The 7,140-nt window shown below is 38.8% G+C and overlaps 1 long non-coding RNA gene across 1 annotated transcript; it reads left to right on the plus strand.

The window, feature by feature from the left end:
* The first annotated feature begins 6,206 nt into the window (after positions 1-6,206).
* LOC107304252 lies at positions 6,207-6,845 on the plus strand. Its single transcript, XR_001550279.2, has 2 exons — positions 6,207-6,468; positions 6,616-6,845. It is a non-coding gene; the product is annotated as an uncharacterized LOC107304252 (long non-coding RNA).
* Positions 6,846-7,140: the final 295 nt, after the last annotated feature.

Genomic DNA, 7,140 nt, shown 5'->3' on the forward strand with positions numbered 1-7,140 from the left:
AACCAAACACATACTTAAAGGACATCTCTTAAATGACATGTCATATATGTAAATACAATGATGTAGCATATAATTTATGATAAATGAGAGGAGTTAAGTGTTATATGGATAAAACTTAGTGTTATGTAGACCATAAAACTGGATTGAAAACTTTCTTAAGAGTAATTTATTTCATCTTCACACATCTAATTAACTTCTATTGGCTACGTGAATTCAACATTCAAGTAGTATGTTAGCCTATGAAATCGTGAAGTAAACTTTTTATTTAAAGTGCTTGTTTGATTTATCCGGTCAAATATATTTTTGATGATATTGCACTATTGAAAACCTCACAATTAATTGCAATGAGAATGGTCTTAGGAGGTGTGGTCATGCGGATGAGGGAGGGACCCACAACCTTGTTATAGATTAATCTTTTATAAATACAAATAAATTGTGATGTATTGGAGAAAGTATTTGGTTAGATATTCATTCTTTTTCACATGTCATCTAAATAGTTATTACAAAATTAAAAAATAAACTAGATTAATATGAGATATAGCGCTTCATAAACCTATAAGTTCTAATTCGACTTTACAAGTTATAAAAATAAATTGATATAATTTATAGAAGTTGAATTTGTACTTGTATATTTGTAATTAATGTGATATATCTCATATTAATCTATCTTATCTATTGTTTTTAACTTTTTATGGCTATTTAAATAGCATGTTAGAGAATAATGGATGTCCAACCGAAGAATGAAATTCTTCTTAGGCGATGTTTAGTTACCAAATTTTTTTTTCCAAAAACATCACATCGAATTTTTGGACACTTAAATAAAGCATTAAATATAGATGAATATTAAAACTATATTAAAACTAATTACACAGTTATAGAGAAAATCATGAGACGAATCTTCTGAGCCTAATTAGGACATGATTAGCCACAAGTGCTATAGTAACCAACATGTGCTGATGACAGATTAATTAGACCGAAAAGATTCGTCTCGTGGTTTCCAGGTAAAATTTGAAATTTATTTTATAATTAGACTACATTTAATACTTTAAATATATGATCATACGTGTCGATGTGATCCCTCTCTGAGAATATTTTGGGATCTAAACGGCGCCTTAAATACATTGCCAGCTTTACCAATACTCGACAGCAAGTAAATAAGATTAGTAGGTGTAAGAGTGTGGGTGTGAAATTCAAGCTTGGGTTCCAACGACGGGCCAGATCCTCTTTCATTATGTTTCTCGGAGGATCTGCATGTGAAATAAGTTTAAAAGGACCAAATCGTAAAAAAATTCAATGGAAAAAAAAAAGGAAACATGCAAAACATTGCCAATGAGGCTGGCAGTTGGCAGCTGGGTGTTGGTGCTGACCACGAGCATTTTGCGAACACGGGAGTCATATATGGATCATGGATGCATGCCCGCTTACACGGGTTCAAAGTTGGAGATTTCCGGTTCCTTTCCAGCCATCCAGAGATGGCATGGTTGCTGGTGACATGAATTAATGGGTTTCATAGACTTTCGGTCAGATTTTTTTCACCGAGACCAAACCATGCTGCTTCGTCTTTTGCCTCTTTCGGCTGATCGAAAGACAAAGACAGAACGATATATTTACAGATAAAATAAATTATAGATATAATTTTTATAGATGTGTTCTTAGAGCACGAGCAATATATAAACATTATATAGCCTTTATAAGTAGGATCCACTGTTATTGATATTAGTTGTGGCAAGCTCCATAATACTTATGGATAGAATGAAAAACAAAGTTGATCCTGAATAAGAAAAAAAAATAAGAGTATTTATTCTTATAGGTAGCCATATGGCTTTAAACTGCTATGGATAGAAACAATTCATATGGAATTATTTATCGTATAATGACTATTTTTTTATACATTGTAGATGTCCATAGTGATCTACAAAGGCTGAATAAAACTACGATGAATAAAACTTAAAATAACCTATAAATTTTGGATTAAAAAAATTAAATTTATACTTGCAGAAAAAAAAGAAATAAAAGATCTAAATCAGTGACCGACAAATTCCCCTAATAACTCGCCGACAATCTCCGTCGCGTTTACTGAATGCTCAATTCCGTTTCCCACGCATGCATCCATACATTCGCCTTTCGATCGGCCCAGTTAGGTTGTTATTGCTATCTATCTACTCCTTAGCTCCAATTAATAGTCGATCGACCATGGCAACTGTGCAAGCCACCAGCAAAACCTGACAGACTGTGAACATGCGACGTACTTGTGAGCTAGCTGCCGAGAAAAACACAGTTGGACATCGATCTGTCAAATTAGAGGATGAGAAGATAGATAGGGGACACCCCACATGCCATGCATCCATGCAGTATAGCAGCGAGCTAGCACGGTATATTTACAAACAAAAAATAATTTATAAATAAAATCGAAGACTATAAATTAAACTACGATAAATAATCTCTCAAAATTAATTTCATATTTAATTTAAAATTCTGAAATTTAATTTACAAATATAAGAAAAAGATGAGACTGCAAACAGATCTATCACCGCCGCCACCGCCCGAAGATTCTGACCACGCGAATTCATTGCGCCGCCATGGTAGAGGGCAGAGAGAGGTAGACTGCAATCTTTAGCTCTGCTCGATCCATCCACTAGGCTAGATCTAGGAACAGTGGTTAATTCGTAAACATGTCCCAGCTGAAGACTACAGGTACGTACCCGATGGCTCAACTGGTACCTTGTCCCAATTTTTTGTCCTTTTTTTTTTCCTTTGACAGCAAATAGTGTGACCATTTCCTCTTTCCATTGTCCTCGTTTTATTAACTGCAAGATGACACTATGCGAAATTGCATGCGTATGCATGTTATGTAGGAATGTGATTTACCATTATCCAGCTGCGAGGTTAAAGTTAGCCTCAGGCCACCAGCTGAATAACAAATGTCTTATGTCTCATAATCTGAGATCCTCTTACGAACATCATCTAACTTTTGTCGTTAATATGCAAATCAAGATGAGGTGTAACCGTATATATATATCGACTTTTGTTGTTAATATGTAAGTTAAAATGAGATGTAACTATATACCAGTAGAACAAAGTTATCTGATTTTACGTTAGAGGATCCACGTCCGTCTCACTCTCGCTCACACATCAACTTTTCCTTTTTTTTTAAAAAAAATCTGGTATATCAGTTCGATTAAAATATGTGGTGGAGATGACCTAGGATGGGCCTGTAAATGGGCCTGACAGCCCATTTCTCTGAAAGAAATGGTGATGAGTCCAGCCTATTTCAGGGTTCACTTTTTCTAATATATATATACACACACACATACAGACGTACTACTCGTTTAATTTGTTGGGATTATCTCATGTAGCGACCTACTCATTTCTCATGAAACAAGTGGCAGTTCTCTGTCCCTGAGCTCTCATCCTGCACAGTTTTGCACCTGCCCAAACCGTGTTCTACACGAGTAACACGACGCAGCCTACTGCTGGCTGAACACTGCACTTCACATTTCTCGCTGTCGATTCCAAGTATACTAGCGTCATGCTCGTGCGTTATATTATGATCTTAAAAAAATGTGAATAAATAGATTTATGGGGTTTAGGTAGGGTGGTTTTGTTAGTAAAGAAAGAGTAAGTGAGTGAAGGAGGAGGATGACTCTTCTGCTTTATCCGTTCTAAAATATAGCGACTCTAAATTCAACAGAGGCTGCGTTCAGTTATATGCTAACTTAACCTAGATTAGCTCGTTTTTCACGCGTACGTTTCTTGAACTACTAAACAGTGTATTTGTGAAAATTTTCTATAGGAAAGTTGCTTTAAAAATCATATTAATCTATTTTATATTTTTTAATAATAATTAATTAATTAATCATATACTAATTTATTACTACGTTTTTTCACGTCAGATAACTGTGGCCACAATTAGGAGTCCGGATAAGGGAAGAGAGTGTTGTGCAAATATCCAAGAAGAGCAAATTGGGAGACAGAAAGGCATGGCCTGGTAAGAGAGAGGGCGAGGTAGCCCACAGAATGTGGCCCAGAGAGATCGCACGTATTGCGACCAGAGAAGGTCCACGTGCTCGTGAAATCTCCCCATGATCTACGAGTATCATATTCCCGCTATCGCTGGCTCACGCAATTCATTTGTACCAAGATTCCTTGACCAGCCGTCACCATCGGAGACAGCAAAAGGAATCGGTCTATTTTGGATAATTTAGTTGAACTAGGATATATATATGTAGAAAGAGATCAACGATGTTACGAAGTGGAGTAATTCACATAGTCTCCTAAAGTGTGTTTGTTGAATTATCGACGGTAACTAAATATATAAATTTAAATTTTAGAGTTTAATTTTGAAGTTTGAATTGGAGTTTTCTTAATTATATTTTATTGTTTACCATTGGGCTTTAAATTGTAATATGTAAATATATTTTTTAGAAATTTTACCTAAGTTTATTTTCCGTTGCTTCGTTTATCTTTGTACGGCTCATATAAACCAATCAGATCTCTAAAAAGACGGTTCTAGGCTTTACCTAAGTTTTTTTTACGGTTCTTTAAATAATTCTGTTTTTTAGCATGTATAATTCCATACAAGTTTAAAGAAACAACAAGACACCAAAATACTTTTTCGAAAAAAAGAGAGATAACGTAAAATAATATGAAACACCCACCGGCAACAAACAAGATAAAAGCTAAGTGGCTGTTTGGATTCATGGACTTTTTTTAGTCTCTTGTCACATCGGATGTTAGGACGTTAATTAGGAGTATTAAATATAGACTGGTAGCCAAAACTAATTGCATAAATAAAGATTATTTCGTTAGACAAATTTTTTAAGTCTAATTAAGACACGATTAGCAAATGTTTACTGTAGCATCATATTCACTAATCATGAACTAATTAGGTTCGATAGATTCGTCTCGTGAAATAGTCCAGAGTATGAGGTGAGTTTTAATAATAGTCTATATTTAATACTTCTAATTAGTGTCAAACATTCGATGTGACAGGAACTAAAAAAGTTTGCAGTAACCAAACAGGCCCTAGGTTGTTACGATATTTTATTGGAATAAAATTCTCTAACGTTATTATTAGCATGACGTGGTGTGGTTGATAAAAATTCTCTAACGTTAGAGGAGAGGGGAACCTTTTAATTTCCATGAACCTGAATGAGATTATTTAGCACGTGATTTAATCAGCGTAGATGTCGGCTGAATTTTGTATGGAATTAATATGGTTGAACTGCCGTGGTTCCCGCCACAAATTCGCCACACGGTAGCAGGACGAGGCCGCGCCACATTTTCCGGGAGCAAGCCACACGTTTGTCCCCCAGGTCACGCCTCGGATCGGAGCAGGTCACTCTTTTCGCTGGTGGTCAAAACGAATTTTAACAAGTGAATTGAACCAACAAGCCGTCCCTCTTAACAAAAGGTTTATAAAAATGGATTTTTACCGGCAGCTGAGCTGGCTTAAGTCACTGGAGTTAAAAAGTGATTTTATTCCAAAAAGATTGAAAATAAAATTTACACCAATTTTTAAACGTTTCTTCACGAATCATATCAATTCAACTCAAATTACAGATCACGTTGGGCTGGACAATTTATTCGATAAACTTAACCTCAATCATATATTTACTACAGTCGAACACCAAGCATTCAAAATTTCACAAATCCGGATCGTGAACGACACTGTCCTACACTAAGATGAGTCTTCGCTATCATGATGCCTTCCGAGTAATTGCAACCCGCTGCTTCGGTGAGAAAGGACACCACCGTTGCCTGCCAAGGACCCGCAGCACCAGGTCCACCATGGACAAACTCGTGGGAGTCCATGACCGCCGTCCTCGCTTGTTAAATTTTTTTCTAAAAACATCACATTTAAATTTTAGACACCTAAATAAAACATTAAATATAGATGAACAAAAAACTAGTTGCACAGTTTTGGAAGAAATCTTGAGACGAATCTTTTGAGCCTAATTAATCCATGATTAGGCTTAAGTGCTACAGTAACCAACATGTGCTAATGACAGATTAATTAGGTTCAAAAGATTCGTCTCGCAGTTTCTAGGCTAGCCGTGAAATTTGCTTTTTCATTCGTGTCCGAAAACCCCTACCGACATCCAATCAAACGTTCGATGTGATGTTTTTGCCAAAAAATTTTAGCGACTAAACATCACCTTAGAGTCCATGTTTTCTTTGCCATCGAGAGAAAAGTGCGATGTAGCTTCTCTCCCACCCCGATGCTGATTTTTCATATTCGGACATTGATCTGACCGCCTCGCTGCCGGTGCCTCCCCAAGCCGGACGTCGCACGCCGGCCCTGCGCCATCCCTCGCGCCGCTCCGCCCCGCTACCTTGCTGTACCCGTTCCACGGCAAGGAGCACCGCTTCGCCATCAGCTTCCGTGACAACGTCCACTTCATCCGGAGCGACGGGGAAGAAGTACTGGGTGGCCAAGAACTCGTGGGGGTCGGATTTATCATCGGGGTTAGATGGACTTCAGCCCCTTCTATACGATATGTGCCTTTGAAGCCCTCTAGACTTTCTGTCAAAATTTTTATTATTACTGAAGAGAAGAAAATACTATAAGCATATTCTTTTTAATCCATCCAGTCTTTTCTAATTTTTTTTCAGATCCGTCGCTGCGTGGGAAGACCTGGGGCACCTGCGGCCTCGCCGTCTCGCCACTCTACCCCACCGTCGAGCTGGCGACCTCACCACGTACGGTCGCCGGCCGGCTCGCCGCCGTCGTCCTCTTCGATCTCCTTCCGTTAATTACAGGTTGGCTGGCCGCGTGATCATCCGGCCGTGCGTGCGTTGTAACGCGTGGAATAATGAATCAGTATCGAATTACGAGAGATTAATGGATGGATGCTTCTGTTTGCTCCATGTGATGATCGATGTGCACGCAGGCTGAATTTCTACTCGTGATTTTTTTTTATACGATGACCATCATCTTCTTCGACGAGATAATTAGGGCGGGGCGGGGCGGCGCGGCGCAGGGCGTCCAGGCGCCGGGCGGCGAGGCGCGGCTCGTCCTGGCTTGGTGCGGGGAGCGCGGCCCTGGGCGGCACGCGTCCTGGCGTGAATGGCGGCGAGGGCGCGGCGCCGGGCGTCGATGGTCGTGGGGCGACGCGCGTCCTGGCGTGAAGGCGCCGA

Source organism: Oryza brachyantha, chromosome 5 (genome assembly GCF_000231095.2).
Source record: "Oryza brachyantha chromosome 5, ObraRS2, whole genome shotgun sequence".
NCBI classification, from domain to species: domain Eukaryota; kingdom Viridiplantae; phylum Streptophyta; class Magnoliopsida; order Poales; family Poaceae; genus Oryza; species Oryza brachyantha.